The following is a 19,760-nucleotide window of genomic DNA, read 5'->3' as shown; positions in this document are numbered from 1 at the left end:
TTATTCAACATAGAGCCTTAAAGATCAATTTTTTTAGAGTTTAACACTTAAACAGGACCATGTTTTATCTATATATTTCTGCATGCATAATTGACCTGAGAACCCATATCAATAAACAATAATTTGGTGTAGGAAAAAATAAATTAAAATAACACCATGAAAGTTAGTTATGAAAAACCCACAAGTAGCACTGTAACTAAAGTAAACAGATTTCTAAATATGACTTTGTCACTTAAATTTTGTATGATACTAAATATGCTAGCCAAAGCAATTATACAAAAGACAGAATTAAATTTTGTTTAAATTGGAAAAAATTAATGTCTTTGCTTTCAAATTATATGGCAAATGCATAAAGCTCAAAAGACTTCAATATAAGATAGAACTAATAGATGGACTATGTAAATGCAGAATACAAAATTATAATACACAAATTGGAAATTTTTCTTGACACTAATATAAAAAACTATCTAAAACATAAACTGATAAAAATCTAATTTAGGATGAAAATAAAATAACTAAATATTGCAAATATATTTTATTCAGGAATTGATGTGTTGTATATTGAAAAATATAGGACACTGAAGAAAGTAAAAAATAAGAACTTATTTCATATGTTAGAATTATTAATTAATATTGTCTAAATGCATCTCTCAACCCTTATTAAAGAAGCTTCTATTTACAAAATAAATACAGAGGCCTACAACTGTTCAAGATGTGTAGAATAAGAAACTCAAATTCTCAACCCTAAATTAAGCATATATACTACCCAAACACATGGACATGCACACACACAAGCACGCACACACACACGCATATGAGACTCAAGTATTACTGAAACAGTGAATGTCAAAAGGGAATAAGAGCCAGCAGCAATTAATGACTACAAGGAAAGAGTATCTTCTATATACAGCAAAACGTTCCACATTTGAAATCACAAAGCTTGTGACAGCTTGCCCAAGAACCATACAAGCCCAAGAAATATCAAGTCCCAGAATGGTGAAGGAAGTTGAACATGAAGTCTGACCTCTAACTGAGGAACTATTGGCAATTATTAGCTTCTGGGAGTAGTGTGAATATTATAAAAATGTGAATATATGTCTCAAAGAACCAATAATTTTTCAAGAGAGAAAAACGGTAAGCACTGTTCACTCACATATACACAACATTGCTGTAGTGAAATGGAATCAAGAAGTTTGAATGAATACATGCATGCAAAAAGGCAATAAGAAATGTATACAGCTTCTAACTGATAAGTATTAAAACAAAGTACACTAATAATGGGGAATGTTTGTGTATTTGTCCTGACTAATGCTATACCTAAATAGTTGTCTAGTATATTTTCCCTTTAAATATATAAGGTTTAAGGTTTAAGGTCTCAAATCCAAGTTTGTGCACATTAGGAAAATACCCTATAACAGATCTAGACACCTGTGTATAGCTTTCTTTGGGTCTTAGATATACTTTCTAGGTTTATTATCAACATCACTATCATTATCAGCAGCAGCAGCAACAGTATCATGATCTGTACAATATACCAGTAATTGAAATTCTATGAAGATAAATCAATCAGGGTGCTGATAGAATGATTAGTCAGCTCTATTCTTGTTGAAATCTCAGGAAATAAAAAAAATATTTCATAACTTAAGAAAGAAATCTTTAACCCAAGTTAGATATTTATGTAATTGTATATACCCTTAATAAATAATTCTTCTGCACGCATGCCTCTCCCCAAGTCTAAATAAGTGAGTATATACCGTGTGTGTCTTTAGGAAGGAAGGTATTGGGATGGGAGGAGTGAGGGAACCACAGGAGGGATACAAAGTGAATAAAGTGTAATTAATAAAGAATTAAAAAAAGAAATATGGTAAAAATAACAATAATAAATAAAAATAAAACTCTTCAATGTTTGAATAATATTTAACACGATCTCTATGTCTCTCCAGAATATTAAAAGATTTAAGATTCTACAATAATAAAAATTTAGAAAACATTGGAATATACAAGGAATTAAATGTATTCAGTCAAATATTTTATAAAGAGTTAGTAAGGAAAAATCAAGAGCCAACATCCTGTGTGCATCTGAATTGTGTTTAGTTTGATAATAAATCTGTGGTTAACAACAAAAATAAATATAAATAAATAAATAAATAATTCTTTGCTTCCATTTGATTTCAATCGTGTCCAAAGGTCGATATTCACATCCACAGTTCTTTTGAAGACATCCCACTGTATCTAACCTACTTGTAGTTTTTGAATTATATGATGTCCTAGTAATGGCATAATCTCTTTTTCTACAATTTTTTGCATTTTTATTAATTATTATTATTTATTATAATTTATTCACTTTGTATCCCAGCTGTGGCCCCTTCCCTCATCTCCTCCCAATCCCACTCCCTCCATCTTTTCCTTCTATGCCCCTCCTCTAGTCACTAATAGGGCAGTACCTTCTCCCCTTCTATCTGGCCCTAGCCTATCATCAGATCTCATCAGGACTGGCTGCATTGTCTGTGGTCTGTCAAGGTTGCACCCCCACGGGGGTGGTGATCAGAGAGCCTATTGAGTTCATACCAGAGACAGCCCCTGCTCCCCTTATTAGGGAACCTGCTTGGAGGCTGAGTCTATGGGCTACATCTGAGAATGAATTTTAGGTCCTCTCCATCCGTGGTACTTGGTTGGGGTATCATCTCTGCAGGGTCCATAGGACCCAGGTTTTTTTTTTTTTTTGGCTCTGTTGGTCTCCTTTTGGAGCTCCTGTCACCCCCAGTTCTTTCTATCTCCCCCTCTTTCATAAAATTCCATGCATTCTGCCCAAAGTTGGGATATGAGTCTCAGCCTCTGCTCCGATACCTCAATTAGTGGAGTCTTTCAGAGGCCGTCGGTGGTAGCTCCTGTCCTGTTTTTCTGTAATTTCTATTGTAGAAAGAATTTATAGGTAACTACTATAAATTACTGGAATCAGAGCTATAACTGATGTGCACACCATTGATTTGATCCTTGCAAGCAAAGATCCACTTTAGTTGACCTTGTTTGTCTAAGAGTTTTTTGAAGGGGCAGCGGGGAGATGAGGGAGGGAGGGTGGGATTGGGAGAGAATGAGGGAGCGGGATACAGCTGGGATACAGAGTTAATAAAATGTAACTAATAATAAAAAAGTTTTTTGATCTTATATTTTCTCATTTGGAAATTAAAATTAAATATTTCCTACAACCCTGAAAGTCATAGAGCTATTGCACTAGTGTATTAACTTATATGACACTTTGAAAACTTGGAACTTATTTATCTTCCTTTTAGGTACTGTGAAATTCACCACAAGCAAATAAATACTATTTTTATTATTAAATTTTTATTTTTTATATTAATTACAGTTTATTTATCTTGTATCCCAGCTGTAGCCTCCTCCCTCTCTCCCTCCCAATCCCACCCTCCCTCCTTCATCTCCTTTCTGCCCCTCTCTAAGTCCTCTAATAGGGGAGGCCCTCCTCTCCTTCCATCTGACCCTAGCTTACCAGGTCTCACCAGGATGGGTACAATGCCCTCCTCTGTGGCCTAGCTAGGCTGCTCCTCCCATGGTGGGTGGGGAGGTCAAAGAGCCAGCCACAGAGTTCATGCCAGTGACAGTCCTTGTTCCCCTTACTAGGGACCTCACTTGGCTACTGAGTTGCTGTGGACTATGTCCGAACAGGGGTTCTAGGTTATATCCATGTGTGGTCCCTGGTTGGAAAATCAGTCTCAGACAAGCCCCTGTGCCCAGATATACTTGGTCCTGTGGAGCTCCTGTTCTCTCCAGATATATCATATGAAAGAAGAGAGAGTAAATAAATAGCATTTGGGTTGTTGTTTTTTTTTTTATTAATTCAATTTACATCTCAGTAATAGGTTCCTCCCTCCTCTCCTCCCAGTATCACCTTCCTTCCTGCATTCCCTCTCCCATATTCTTCATAATAGGGGAGATCTCCTACCTAGACATCCCCCAGATCATTTATTCACATGAGGACTGAGTTCATCTTCCTCCCCTGTGACCTTGCAGGGAAGTCTTATCAGGGAGAAGTGATCAAAAAGTAGACAACATAGTCTATGTCAGAAATATCCCCCACTCTCTTAATTAGTGCACCCACATGAAGCCTAAGATGCCCATCAGACTTATTTTCTTGGGGTCTGTGCATTGTAGTATGTCTATCCTGTACTATATGACTAAACTTCACTTATAAGTGAGTATATACCATGTTTGTTTTTCTGGGTCTGTGTTACCTCGCTTAGGATGATCTTTTCTAGTTCCATCGATTTGCTTGCAAATTTCATGATTTCTTTGTTTTTAATGCCTGAGTAGTATCCCATTATGTAAATGTACCAGTTTCTGTATCCATTTTTCAGTTGAGAGACATCTAGGTTGTTTCCAATTTCTGGCTATTATGAATAATACTGCTATGAACATGGTTGAGTGAATGTCCTTGTTGTATGGTGGAGCACCTTTTGGGTGTATACCTAGGAGTGGTCTTAAGATATGGCTATTCCCAGTTTTCTGAGAAAGCACCAGATTGATTTCCAAAGTGGCTGTACAATTTTTCACTCCCACCAGCAATAAACAAGAGTTTTCCTTTCTCCACATCCTCACCAGCATGTATTGTCACATAATTTTTGATCTAAGCCATTCTGACAAGTGTAAGGTGAAATCTCAGAGTCATTTTGATTTGCATTTCCCTGATGACTAAGGACATTGAGCATTATTTATCACCCTGCACAAAACTAAAGTCCAAGTGGATCAAAGACCTCAACATAAAACCAGATACATTAAATCTGCTAAAGAAGAAGGTTGGTAAGAGCCTTGAACTCATTGGCATAGGAGACAACTTCCTGAACAGAACACCAACAGCTCAGGCTCTAAGATCTACAATTAACAAATGGGACCTCTTGAAACTGAAAAGCTTTCTGTAAAGGAAAGGACACTATCAATAGAATGAAATGGCAATCTACAGATTGGAAAAGATCTTCACTAATCCTACCTCCAACAAAGGACTAATTTTCAGAATATGTAAATAATTTAAATGCCTGCAAACCAAATAATCCAATCAAAAATGGGATACAGAGCTAAACAGAATTCTCAACAGAAAGTTCTTGAAGTATTTTGTGTCTTTTTTTAATTTTTTTTTTATTTTAATCACAGGTCATTCACTTGTATTCCAGCCGTAATCCCCTTCCTCTTTCCCTCTAAATCCCTACCTCCCTCATCTCCTCCTTGCCCCCTTCAGAGTCAACTGATAGGGAGGTCCTCCACCCCTTCCATCTGACCCTAGTTTATCAGGTATCTTCAGGACTGGCTGTAACGTCCTTATCTGCAGCCTAGCAAGGCTGTTCCTCCCTTGGGGGGAGGAGAAGCTCAATGAGCCAGTCATTCAGTTCATGTCAGAAATAATTCTTGGCTCCCTTACTAGGGAACCCACTTGGATACTGAGCTGCCAAGGGATACATCTGAACAGGGGTTATAGGTTATATCCATGCATGGTCCTTGGTTGCAGAAACAGTCTCATAGAAGACCCCTGTGCCAAGATATATTTGGTCCTTGTAGAGCTCCTGTCCCCACTAAGTCATAATAATTCCCCCTTCTTTCATATGACTCCCTGCACTCTGCCGAAGGTTTATGAGTCTCAGCATCTGCTTTGATACACTGCTAGGTAGAGTCTTTCAGATGCCCTCTGCGGTAGGATCCTGTCCTGTTACTTGTTTTCTCCTACTTCCAATGTCAATCCCCTTTGTCTTTCTAGGTAAGTGTTAATCATCTTACCCCTGGTACTCTTTCTTGTTTATCTTCCTTAGGTGTACAGATTTTAGTATGTATATCCTATCTTATAGGTCTAGTATCCACTTATAAGTGAGTATATACTGTGTGTGTCTTTCTGCTCCTGGGATAACTCACTCAGGATGATCTTTTCTAGATGCCACCATTTGCCTGCAAAATTCATGATTTCCTTGTTTTTAATTGCTGAGTAGTATTCCATTGTGTAAATGTACCACAATTTCTGTATCCATGCCTCCGTTGATAGACATCTGAGTTGTTTCCAGGTTCTGACTATTACAAATAAAGCTGCTGCAAACATGGTTGAGCAAATGTCCTTGTGTGTACTTGAGCCTCTTTTGGATATATGCCTAGGAGTGGTATGGCTGGATCTTGACAAAGCAGTATTCCTGGTTGTCTGAGAAAGCACCAGATTGATTTCCAAAGTGGTTGTACAAGTTTGCACTCCCACCAGCAATGGAGGAGGGTTCCCCATTCTCCACAACCTCACCGGCATGTATTGCCAATTGAGTTTTTGATCTTAGCCATTCTGATGGGTGTCAGGTGAAATCTCAGGGTCGTTTTGATTTGCATCTCTCTGATGGCTAAGGATGTTGAGCATCTTGTTAAGTCTTTCTCTGCCATTCTATATTCTTCTACAGAGAATTCCCTTTTTATGGCCATATCTCATTTTTTAATTGGGATGCTTGACTTATTGCCTTTTAACTTCTTTAGTTCTTTATATATTCCGGATATCAGCCCTCTGTCAGATGTAGGGTTGGTGAAGATACTTTCCCAAACTGTAGGCTGTCGTTTTTGTTCTGACAACAGTGTCCTTTGCTTTACAGAAGCTTTTCAGTTTCATGAGGTCCCATTTATTGATTGTTGCTCTTAGAGCCTGTGCTGTTGGTGTTCTGTTCAGGAAGTTGTCTCCTGTGCCAATGAGTTCTAGGCTTTCCGCCACATTTTTTTCTAACTGATTTAGTGTATCTGGTTTTATATTGAGGTCTTTGATCCACTTGGAATTTAGTTTTATGCAGGGTGATAAATATGGATCTATTTGCATTTTTCCACATGGAGACATACAGTTGGACCAGCACCATTTGTTAAAGATACTCTCTTTTTTCCATTGTATTGTATTGGCTTCTTTGTTAAAAATCAAGTATTTGTAGGTGTGTGGGTTTATTTCTGGGTCTTCTATTCAGTTCCATTGATCCAATACCATGCAGTTTTTATTACGATTGCTCTGTAGAACAGCTTAAGATCAGGGATGGAGATCCCTCCAGAGGATCTGTTGTATAGGATCATTTCAGAAATTCTGGGTTTTGTTTGTTTGTTTGTTTGTTTGTTTCTCCACATGAAGTTGAGAATGTTTCTTTCAAGGTCTGTGAAGAATTGTGTTGGTATTTTGATGGGAATTGCACTGAATCTGTAAATTGCTTATGGCAGAATGGCCATTTTCACTGTTAATCCTACCAATCCATGAGCACAGGAGATCTTTCCATCTTCTGATATCTTCTACGATTTCTTTCTTCAGAGACTTGAAGTTTTTTTCTAACGGATTTTTCACCTGCTTGGTTAGAGTCACCCCAAGGTACTTTATGTTATTAGTGGCTATTGTGAAGAGTGTTGATTCCCTGATTTCTTTCTCGGCCTTTTTGTCTTGGGTATACAGGAGGGCTTCTGATTTTTTTTTTTTTTTTTAGTTAATTTTGCTCCAGGTGAATTTTGCTGAATGTGTTTATCAGCTGAAGGAGTTCTCTGGTTGAGTTTTTGGGGTCACTCAGTTATACTATCATATCATCTGCAAATAGTGAAACTTTGACTTCTTCCTTTCTGATTGTATCACCTCGATCTCCCTTACTTGTCTTATTGCTCTAGCTAGGACTTCAAGCACTATGTTGAAGAGATATTCAGAGAGTGGGCAGCCTTGCCTTGTCCCTGATTTCAGTGGGATTGATTTAAGTTTCTCTCCTTTGAGTCTGATGTTGGCTATAGGCTTGCTGTATATTGCCTTTACTATGTTTAGTTATGTGCCTTGTATCCCTGATCTTTCTAAGATTTTAAACATGAATGGGTGTTAGATTTTGTCAAATTTTTCGGCATGTAAGGAGATGATCATGTGGTTTTTCTCCTTCAGTTTGTTTATATGGTGGATTACATTGATGGATTTCCATGTATTGAAAGACCCTTACATGACTGGGATGAAGCCTAGTTGGTCATGGTATGATGATATCTTTTATGTGCTCTTGGATTCTGTTTGCAATTATTTTATTGAGTATTTTTGCATCAATGTTCATAAGAAAGATAGGTCTGAAGTTCTCTTTTTTTGTTGGGTCTTTGTGTGGTTTAGGTATCAAGGTGACTGTCACTTCATAGAATGAGTTTGGTAATGTTCTTCTGGTTCTATTTTGTGGAATAATTTGAAAACAATTGGAGTCAGCATTTCTTTGAAGATCTGGTAGAATTCTGTGCTGAAACCATTTGGCCCAGGGCTTTTTTTGGAAGGGAGGCTGTTGGTGACTGCTTCAATTTCCTTGGGGGATATAAGGCTGTTCAACCTTTCTACCTGGTCTTGACTTAATTTTCACAGACAGAATCTATCAAGAAAATTGTCCGTTTCTTTTAGATTTTTGAATTTTGCAGCATATAGGCTTTTGTAGTATGACCTAATGATTAGATTTCTTCGGTGTCTGTAGTTATGTCCCCCTTTTCATTTCAGATTTTGCTGATTTGGATAGTTTCTCTCTGCCTTTTAGTTAGCTTGGCTAAGGGTTTGTCTATCTTGTTGATTTTCTCAAAGAACCAGCTCTTGGTTTCCTTGATTCTTTGAATAGTTATATTTGTTATATGAGAAATATATACATATATTTCTAATTGATTGATTTCAACCCTGAGTTTTATTATTTCCAGCCATCTGCTCCTCTTGGGTTTATCTGCTTCTTTTTTTTTTTTCTAGGGCTTTCAGTTGGGCCATTAAGTTGTTTGTATGAAATGTTACAAATTTCTTCTTGAACCACTTATGAATATTCCTCTGAGCACTGCTTTCATTGTGTCCCATCTATTTGGGTATGTTATACCTTCATTTTCATTGAATTCTAGGAAGTCGTTAATTTCTATCTTTATTTCATGCTTAACCCAGCTGTCATTGAGTATCAAGCTGTTTATTTTCCAAGTGCGTGTAGGCTTTTTGCTATCTGTTGTTGTGGAGGTGCATCTTTAGTCCATGGTGGTCAGATAGAATACAGAGGATTATTTCAATCTTCTTGTATTTGTTGAGGCTTGCTTGTGACCAACTATATGGTCTATTTTGGAGAAGGTTCCATGAGGTGCTGAAAAGAATGTATACTCTTTTGAGTTTGGGTGAAAAGTTCTGTAGACATCTATTAGGTCCATTTGAATTAGGACCTTTGTAAGTGCCTTTATTTCCCTATTTGGCTTCTGTCAAATGATCTGTTCCTTGGTGATAGTGGGGTGTTGCAGTCTCCCACTATAAAGGTGTTGGGATAGATGAGTGATTTAAGCTTTAATAATGTTTCATTTACGAATGTAGGTGCTATTGTATTTGGGGCATAAATGTTCAGAATTGTGATGTCCTCCTGGTGGATTTTTCTTCTGATGAGAATGTAGAGACCTTCCTCATCTTTTTTGATTAATTTTGTTTGAAAGTCTATTTTATTAGATAATAGGATAGCTACCCCAGCTTGTTTTCTGGGTCCATTTGCTTGAAAATCAGTTTTCCAGCCCTTTACTATGAGGTAGTATTTATCTTTGTTGCATAGGTGTGTTTCTTGGATGCAGCAGAATGTTGGATCTTAGTTCCCCACCCATTCTGTTAGTCTGTGTCGTTATATTGAAGAGTTGAATCCATTGATGTTGATAGATAATAGTGACCATTGAACATTAGTTCCTATTATTGTGTAGTTGGTGGTGTTACTGTGATTCTTTGCTTGCTTTCTTTTAATTTTTGTTGGGAAATTATCTGTATCCTAAGTTTTCTCGGGTGTAGTTGTTTTCTTTGGATTGGAATTTTCCTTCTAGTATCTTCTGCAGGGCTGGTTTACTGTTCAGATATTGTTTAAATTTAGTTTTGTCGTGGAATATTTTGTTTTCTCTGTCTATGTTGATTGAAAGCTTTGCAGGGTTTGTACACTAGGTTGGCATCTGTGGTCTTTTAAAGCCTGCATGATGTCTGCCAAAGCCCTTCTAGCTTTCATAGTTTCTGATGAGAAGTCCAGTGTGATTCTGCTAGTTCTATCTTTATATGTTACTTGGTCTTTTTCCTTTGCTGCTTTTAATATCTTTTCTTTGTTCTGTAGATTAAGTATTTTGACTATGATGTGGCATGAGCAGTTTCTTTTCTGGTCTACTCTATTTGGTGTGCTGTAGGCCTCTTGTATATTTATGGATATCTCTTTCTTTAGGTTGGGAAAATTTTCCTCTATTATTTTCTTGAAAATATTTTCTAGACCTTGGAGCCTGGAATCCTCTTCTTCATCAATTCCTAATATTCTTAGATTTTGCCTTTTTATACCATCCTTGATTTCTTGGATGTTTTCTGTTTGGGATTTTTCCAATTTTACTTTTTCTTTGAGGTAAGTATCAATGTATCAATTTCTGTGAGTATATCTTCAGCACCAGAAATTCTTCCTTCCATCCCTTGTATTCTACTGGTGATGCTTACCTTTGTGGTTCCTTCTCTTTTCTCTAAGTTCTCCAGCTCCAGAGTTTTCTCAGTTTGTGTTTTCTTTATTGATTCTAATTCTGTTTTCATGCCTTCCACCATTTCCTTCATCTGTTTGAATGTGGATTCCTGTGTCTCCTCTCTCCAAGATAGTCTCTATTTTTTTGTTTGTTTCCTCTCTATATGCCACTACTTGTGCCTCCATTTGTTTTGGGGTTTTTTTGTTTTTTTTTTTTTTTTTTTGCTTTCATTTATTTTAATTTTTCTTTTTTTTCTTTTTACTTTTTTATCAGTTACATTTTATTAACTCTGTATCCCAGCCGTGTCTCCATCCCTCATTCCCTCCCAGTCCCTCCCTCCCTCCCTCCCTCATCTCCACTGTGCCCCTCTCCAAATCCACTGATAGGGGAACCTCTTCCCCATTCATCTGATCCTGTTTTATCAGGTATCTTCAGGACTGGCTACAAAGCCCTCCTCTGTGGCCTAACAGAACTGCTCCTCCCTTTGGGGGTGGGGAGACCAAAGAGCCAGTCATTGAGTTCCTGTTAGAAATAGTCCCTGTTCCCCTCACTTTGGGAAACCAATTGGTTACTGAGCTACCACAGGCTACCTCTGAGTGGAGGTTCTAGGTTATATCCATACATGGTCCTTGGTTGAATGTCAGTCTCAGAAAAGACCCTGTGCCCAGATATATTTGGTCCTTGTGGAGCTCCTATCCTTTCCCCATCAGACTAACTCCCCTTCTTTCTTATGATTCCCTGTACTCTGCCAAAGGTTTGGTCATGAGTCTTTGCTTTGAAAACACTGCTAGTTAGAGTCTTTCAGATGCGCTCAGTAGACTCCTGTCATACGTTCAATGCACATCCCTTCTGTCTTTCTAAACAAGGATTGATCATCTTACCCCATGTCCACTCAATTGATTATCTTTTTTAGGTGTATAGATTTCATTATGTTTATCATATCTTATAGGTCTATATAAGTGAGTATATCCCATGTTTGTCTTTCTCCTTCTGGGATATTTCACTGAGAATGATCTTTTCTAGATCCCACCATTTGCCTGCAAATTTCATGATTTCCTCCTTTTTGATTGCTGAGTACTATTCCATTGTGTAAAAATACCACAATTTCTGTACCCATTCCTCCATTGATGGACATCTAGGTTGTTTCCAGGTTCTGGCTATTACAAATAAAGCTGCTATAAACATGGTTGAGCAAGTATCCCTTTTGTGTACTTGAACAAACTTTGGGTATATACCTAGCAGTGGTATAGCTGGGTCTTGAGGAAGCACTATTCCTAATTGTCTTAGAAAGTGCAGATAGTTTTCCAGAGTGGTTGTACCAGTTTACATTCCTACCAGCAGTGGAGGAGGGTTTCCCTTTCTCCACAACCTCTCCAGCATGTGTTGTCGCTTGAGTTTTTCATCTTGGCCATTCTGATGGGTGTAAGGTGATATCTCAGGGTCGTTTTGATTTGCATTTCCCTGATGGCTAATGAGGATGAGCATTTCTTTAAGTGTTTTTTCTGCCATTCCATATTCCTCTGTCGAGAATTCTCTGTTTAGCTCTGTTCCCCATTTTTTAATTGGATTACTTGGTTTGCTGCTTTTCAGCTTCTTTAGTTCTTTGTATATACTGGATATTAGTCCTCTGTCAGATAAAGGGTTAGTGAAGATTCCCAATCTGTAGGCAGTCATTTTGTTTTGATGACGGTATCCTTTGCTTTACAGAAACTTCAGTTTCATGAGGTCCCATTTATTGATTGTTGCTCTTAGAGCCTGTGCTGTTGGTGTTCTGTTCAGGAAGTTGTCTCCTGTGCCAATGAGTTCTAGGCTGTTCCCCACTTTTTTTTTCCAATTGATTTAGGGTATCTGGTTTTATGTTGAGGTCCTTGATCCACTGTGACTTTAGTTTTATGCAGGGTGATAAATATGGATCTATTTTCATTTTTCTGCATGTAGACATCCAGTTGGTCCAGCACCATTTGTTGAAGATGCTGTCTTTTTTCCATTGAATGGACTTGGCTTCTTTGTCAAATATCGAGTATTCATAGGTGTGTGGATTTATTTCTGGGTCTTCTATGCGGTTCCATTGATCCTCCTTTCTGTTTCTATGCCAAAACCATGCAGTTTTTATTACTGTTGCCCTGTAGTACAGCTTGAGATCAGGGATGGAGATACCTCCAGATGATCTGTTGTTGTACAGGATCGTTTTGGAGATTCTGGGTTTTTTGTTTCTCCATATGAAGCTGAGAATCTTTTTTTCAAGGTCTGTAAAGAATTGAGTTGGATTGCTGCTTTTCAGCTTCTTTAGTTCTTTGTATATACTGGATATTAGTCCTCTGTCAGATAAAGGGTTAGTGAAGATTCTTTCCCAATCTGTAGGCAGTCGTTTTGTTTTGATGATGGTATCCTTTGCTTTACAGAAACTTTTCAGTTTCATGAGGTCCCATTTATTGATTGTTGCTCTTAGAGCCTGTGCTGTTGGTGTTCTGTTCAGGAAGTTGTCTCCTGTGCCAATGAGTTCTAGGCTGTTCCCCACTTTTTTTTTTCCAATTGATTTAGGGTATCTGGTTTTATGTTGAGGTCCTTGATCCACTTTGACTTTAGTTTTGTGCAGGGTGATAAATATGGATCTATTTTCATTTTTCTGCATGTAGACATCCAGTTGGTCCAGCACCATTTGTTGAAGATGCTATCTTTTTTCCATTGAATGGAATTGGCTTCTTTGTCGAATATCGAGTATTCATAGGTGTGTGGATTTATTTCTGGGTCTTCTATGCGGTTCCATTGATCCTCCTTTCTGTTTCTATACCAATACCATGCAGTTTTTATTACTGTTGCCCTGTAGTACAGCTTGAGATCAGGAATGGAGATACCTCCAGATGATCTGTTGTCGTACAGGATCGTTTTGGAGATTCTGGGTTTTTTGTTTTTCCATATGAAGCTGAGAATCTTTTTTTCAAGGTCTGTAAAGAATTGAGTTGGTATTTTGATGGGAATTGCATTGAATCTGTAGATTGCTTTTGGCAGTATGGCCATTTTCACAATGTTAATCCTACCAATCCATGAGCATGGGAGATCTTTCCATCTTCTGATATCTTCTTCGATTTCTTTCTTCAGAGACTTGAAGTTTTCCTCAAACAGGTCTTTCACTTGCTTGGTTAGAGTCACACCAAGGTATTTTATGTGATTAGTGGCTATTGTGAAGGGTGTTGTTTCCCTGATTTCTTTCTCAGCGTTTTTGTCTTTGCAGCAATCCAAGTAATCCAATTAAAAAATGGGTAACAGAGCTAAACAGAGAATTCTCAACAGAGGAATATGGAATGGCAGAAAAACACTTAAAGAAATGCTCATCCTCATTAGCCATCAGGGAAATGCAAATCAAAACGACCCTGAGATATCACCTTACACCCATCAGAATGGCCAAGATGAAAAACTCAAGTGATAACACATGCTGGAGAGGTTGTGGAGAAAGGGGAACCCTCCTCCACTGCTGGTGGGAATGTAAACTGGTACAACCACTCTGGAAAGCTATCTGGCGCTTTCTAAGACAAATAGGAATAGTGCTTCCTCAAGACCCAGCTATACCACTGCTAGGTATATACCCAAAGTTTGTTCAAGTACACAAAAAGGACACTTGCTCAACCATGTTTATAGCAGCTCTATTTGTAATAGCCAGAACCTGGAAACAACCCAGATGTCCATCAACGGTGGAATGGGTACAGAAATTGTGGTATTTTTATACAATGGAATACTACTCAGCAATCAAAAAGGAGGAAATCATGAAATTTGCAGGCAAATGGTGGGATCTAGAAAAGATCATTCTGAGTGAAATATCCCAGAAGGAGAAAGACAAACATGGGATATACTCACTTATATAGACCTATAAGATATGATAAACATAATGAAATCTATACACCTAAAAAAGATAATCAATTGAGTGGACATGGGGTAAGATGATCAATCCTCATTTAGAAAGACAGATGGGATGTGCATTGAACGTATGACAGGAGTCTACTGAGCGCATCTGAAAGACTCTAACTAGCAGTGTTTTCAAAGCAAAGACTCATGACCAAACCTTTGGCAGAGTACAGGGAATCATAAGAAAGAAGGGGAGTTAGTCTGATGGGGAAAGGATAGGAGCTCCACAAGGACCAAATATATCTGGGCACAGGGTCTTTTCTGAGACTGACATTCAACCAAGGACCATGTATGGCTATAACCTAGAACCTCCACTCAGAGGTAGCCTGTGGTAGCTCAGTAACCAATTGGTTTCCCAAAGTGAGGGGAACAGGGACTATTTCTAACAGGAACTCAATGACTGGCTCTTTGGTCTCCCCACCCCCGAAGGGAGGAGCAGTCCTGTTAGGCCACAGAGGAGGGCTTTGCAGCCAGTCCTGAAGATACCTGATAAAACAGGATCAGATGAATGGGGAGGAGGTCCCCCCTATCAGTGGACTTGGAAAGGGGCACGGAGGAGATGAGGGAGGGAGGGAGGGACTGGGAGGGAATGAGGGATCGGGACACGGCTGGGATACAGAGTTAATAAAATGTAACTGATAAAAAAAAATAAAATTAAAAAAAAAAAGAATTGAGTTGGTATTTTGATGGGAATTGCATTGAATCTGTAGATTGCTTTTGGCAGGATAGCCATTTTCACAGTGTTAATCCTACCAATCCATGAACACGGGAGATCTTTCCATCTTCTGATATCTTCTTCAATTTCTTTCTTCAGAGACTTGAAGTTTTCCTCAAACAGGTCTTTCACTTGCTTGGTTAGAGTCACACCAAGGTACTTTATGTGATTAGTGGCTATTGTGAAGGGTGTTGTTTCCCTAATTTCTTTCTCAGCCTTTTTGTCTTTGGTATATAGGAGGGCTTCTGATTTTTTTGAGTTGATTTTGTATCCTGCCACTTTGCTGAAGGTGTTTATCAGCTAAAGGAGTTCTCTGGTTGAATTTTTGGGGTCGCTCATGTATACTATCATATCATCTGCAAATAGTGACACTTTGACCTCTTCCTTTCTGATTTGTATCCCTTTGATCTCCTTTAGTTGTCTTATTGCTCTGGCTAGGACTTCAAGTACTATGTTGAAGAGATATGGGGACAATGGACAGCCTTGTCTTGTCCCTGATTTCAGTGGGGTTGATTTAAGTTTCTCTCCATTGAGTTTGATGTTAGCTATAGACTTGCTGTATATTGCCTTTACTATGTTTAGGTATGTGCCTTGTATCCCTGATCTCTCCAAGACTTTAAACATGAATGGGTGTTGGACTTTGTCAAATGCTTTTTTGTTGTGCCTCCATTTGTTTGGCTATATTTGCCCATGTTTCTTTGAGAGCTTCATTCATTTTCTGTTTCTTTTTTTTTTTTCAATGCAGTTTATTCAGGAACCTTGAACAATCATCTGACCCTGGGTAAAGCCAGCCCACAGCTTAAATAGCCTCTGGGTAGCCAACCCCAGCGTGCCACGTGGGCAATGCAGATAGGTCCACATACATGGAAGCAAGCCAGATCCTCAGCCTTAGCCAAATGTGGAGTTGTTTGTGACAGAGAGCACTCACCATCGGGAAGGTGGAAGGTGGAAACCAGCTCCATCTTTAAGGCGCAACATTACGCAGCTCTCTACAGTTCCCCCTTTTTGTTTTAAACGCATCAGGCAAGAGTAGAGGTCTGTTTCTTTGCCTCCACTTGGGAGACCAAGTCTTTGAGAGATTTGTTTGTTTCCTCTTTAACTGTTTGTATCTGTATGGCTATTTCTCTGAGAGATTTGTTTGTTTCCTTTTTATGTGCCTCTAATAACTGGAAAAGCATAGATTTAAAGTCATTTTCTTGTGTTTCCAATGAGTTGGAGTATCCATTAATTTTGCGGGTTGCTGGTGAAGCCATAATGTCTTGATTTATGTTGGGTGTGTTCTTTCACCAACCTCTGGCCATTTGGTTATCCGTAGCATTCACTGTTTGTTCCTGGATTCTGCAAATCAGACTGGTCTTTCTCTGGTGTCTGGAGAATTCTTCAGGAAAAAGGTCCAGTGGTTTCAGTGTGTGCGTTGCTGTTTCAGCTGTACCTGTGGGAGGAAAGTCCGAAGGCACAGAAGGGCAAAATGCAAGATAGAGTGTGAGTGTGTGTGTGCGCATGGAAGTGTGCCCTGAGAGACAGGCTGTTAGAGAATGTAGAGGCCTTCAGTGAAAGAGAGGGGTGCCTTGCAGACACCGAAAAGAAGTGCTTAAGATATCACAAGTGCTGTTGATGATTGCGGGCAGATTGTTTTTGCAGGTCTGCTGGAATTTGGTTGCTGTTCAGCTGGCTATCTGCTACTGAAGGGTTCAATGGCCCGTGTAGTCACTGGCTGGGAGGCCCTGTGGGAGTCAGTATTGCGGCTCACAGACTTGGGACCTGGGAAGGATTGTACTGTGGATCCGTGGCGGGCACTCTGCAGGAGCAGGTGCTTCGCTGGGTGGAGTCTCCAGAGGGGCGGGTGCCCTACCTGTTGGGATCTCTGGCGGGGGAGAGGGGGGCATCCCGGTTCAGGAGCTCAGCAAGAGATTGCTTGGTGGGGCAGGGGCTCCTTGGACGTGTGCTTCAAGGGATGGTGTTTGGCAGGTAGGAACAGCTGTCCACTGCAGCTGAGGAGCTAGAAACCCTGCCTCTGCTGACTCCAGGCAGTGACTTTTGTGCTCAGCTCACTGACACTGCGTGTAGGCTCCCCTAAGGAGGAGGGAGACCCAGACAAGGGAAGTGCCTCTCTCCGTTCCCAGAGAAGTCTGCGCCTGATCTGAATCTATAAGTGTTCTCTGCTTCTGTGGTGTCCCCTCTCTTTCAGAAAGCCAAAGCTTATAAATTCTGGCTTTGATTGTCCCTCCACTCACCAATTTTGGAGATTCAGATCCTCTATCTCTCAAAAATAGTGCGAGCTGTTGGCCACCCTTCCCCCCCCCCCGTATTTTGTGTCTTTAACTGAATAAACACAGACAATTTCCATGACATTCATCATCTAAGGCATTAGAGGATTCTGCTCTGCCATGTTTAAGCACCCCATGAGTTTCTGTCCCTCTAGGTTTTATTGTATTATTTCACAACCAGCCTCTCTTACTGAATAAAATGCCTTATGTCCTGTTTTTGTTATCCTTTCAATGATCACATTAGTTAGCTAAATATTCAGTAACAAACAAATGCAATATCACACAGAACAACAAAGACTGATCTTTAACTCATGTGTATGTATCCCATTATTATAACAGCAAAGCTCTGTTCCATGGCTTCCTCATTCTAGGATCTAGGATAAAAGGATATGGTCACACAATATGTTGCATTGTAGCATGAGACCTGTCAAACAAGACATATAGAAAAAGAGATGTGGCAGAACCCTGGGTCATCTTCCTAGTTTCAGAAAGAGTTCAGTGTTTACACATTTCCTCAGAAAACATTGGTGAAGTCATAACCTAAGTGTGTATATGCTCTGTTATATTTACGTTAAACTGTGTATTTTATTACATGAAAAAATAACATAGTGGCTTTTGTCATCAAAATAGATAATGAGGATGAGACCATGACAGGCCACACAGGAGGAGCATGCAGTATGCTTGTTCTTGACAATTTAATTGGCTTTTTAGCTATTCAGCTATTCACACAATCTGCTGAATTATTTTACCCAGAACTAATATGTCAAATAGTCTACAAACCATATAAGATATCAGCCTTTATCTGCCAATGATTTGGTTTCTAGTGTTTTCTCAAAGCCTCTATTAACAGATTTATTTACCACTGTCCCCTCTTCAACAAGAGCTTGCCTATTAAAATAATTTTAATGAACAATGAGAAATCTTTAAAAGAAGACTTAAAATTATTCTTTTGAGGCTATGTTTCTTCTTTGAATTTACCTGTTCATGCACACGGATATAATTCAATCTGTGCATTCTTTATTAAAGAGAGACATAGCCAGGGTGAAATGCCTGCTAATAAGAAGGTGCTGGTAAGAGCAGAGGGCAATATGTATGCTTAAATAGAGTGAAGATACTATTTTCATATTATCTCATTAGAAGAGAAAATCTGCTTTCCTTGATTGAAGTCATTTTCATTATAAATAATTTCAAATTGTAGAATGAGTTCTATTTTAAAATAACCTCACTGAAAAATAGCAATATTTTTCTTTTGTTTTGTCACAGTTTGGCACTCAGCAGAAGCAATCCTTATGAGAAAGCCAATGCTTTTGTCATACAAGTTCCCCTTCAGGTACAAAGGTGTTAACTGGAACAGTAGGCAAAGCAACTGTTACTATAGAGTCAGGAAAGCAATCCCATGGTCATACTGACAGAGAAAATTGTGCATCTATAAAAATGAATAATTAAATTAAACACCTCGGTTGTTTACAGCTGAAGCTACGATTACCATAGTAAGAAGGGTACTGTGAAAATAATACATTGAGATATCTGGAATATCACCATAATCAGCAAACAACTTGAATTTATACAATGAAAAAAATCTATTATTTTAAAGAAAATCATAATATATAATGTGCCATATTCTCTAATATATCTTTTTAAATTTCAAAATGTGAAAATACAAAGCTTTAATCATTTTGCATTCATAATTAAGTACACAAATGCACAGATAATGAATGTGCTGAATTATAGAAGCTATCTATGCTTCAGATTCACTATTAATACCAAATGTATGTGTATTGCCTGTGTAATCTTTATTTTTATCTTACAATTTCAAAATTAATCACAGTTATTTTTTATAATGAAGGCAAAGTACCTTATACACACTATGAAATGATATTTTGAAGCTCTTCATCATGTGTTCACTTGCCTCATGTTTTAAGCTGAGTTTGACTTTAAGTTGATGCACTTGAAAGCTCAGTCTCTTCTGCCTCGCTGCCGTCCATCTTGTATTTGCATGAGTTCATTTTACATCCTTGCTTGGTTATGTCTGCTTTGATGATTGCAAACATAATGAAGGTCTTGTAGTTCTGTTAAAAGAAAACTTTATTTATAACCTTTTCTAATGGAAGTCAAAACAGTTTCTTTTGAAAATGAGTAAAGACTTAAGAAAGATATCATATAAGTCATTTTCTTCATCTTAACATCTATATTTCTATAATAAATATATAAGTGTATTTCTTAAAAATATAACAATTGTATTTTATATATAAGAATAATAAATAACATATCCATGTAAAAAGGCACAATATTCATATGTCTTAATAATTTCAACACAAATAAAAAGAAATCAAATATGTCAACACAAACATAAAGGAATAAAAAGTAGAAAACTTTGAAAAAAAAAGTTGGATGCATTTTTTGAA

At 38.2% G+C, this 19,760-nt stretch overlaps 1 long non-coding RNA gene across 3 annotated transcripts in view; it reads right to left on the bottom strand.

Moving 5' to 3' along the window:
• The window catches only part of LOC132652254 (uncharacterized), a 156,090-nt gene that overhangs the window by 9,505 nt on the left and 126,825 nt on the right, over positions 1 to 19,760 (bottom strand). For all 3 annotated transcript variants that reach the window (XR_009589724.1, XR_009589723.1, XR_009589722.1), the window contains one exon: positions 19,211 to 19,424. This is a non-coding gene — a long non-coding RNA (uncharacterized LOC132652254). The remainder of the gene's footprint in view (positions 1 to 19,210; positions 19,425 to 19,760) is intronic.

Source organism: Meriones unguiculatus, chromosome 2, assembly GCF_030254825.1.
Source record: "Meriones unguiculatus strain TT.TT164.6M chromosome 2, Bangor_MerUng_6.1, whole genome shotgun sequence".
NCBI classification, from domain to species: domain Eukaryota; kingdom Metazoa; phylum Chordata; class Mammalia; order Rodentia; family Muridae; genus Meriones; species Meriones unguiculatus.
The sequence above is the reverse complement of the archived record's forward strand: the minus strand, read 5'-3'. Positions and strand labels throughout refer to the sequence as shown.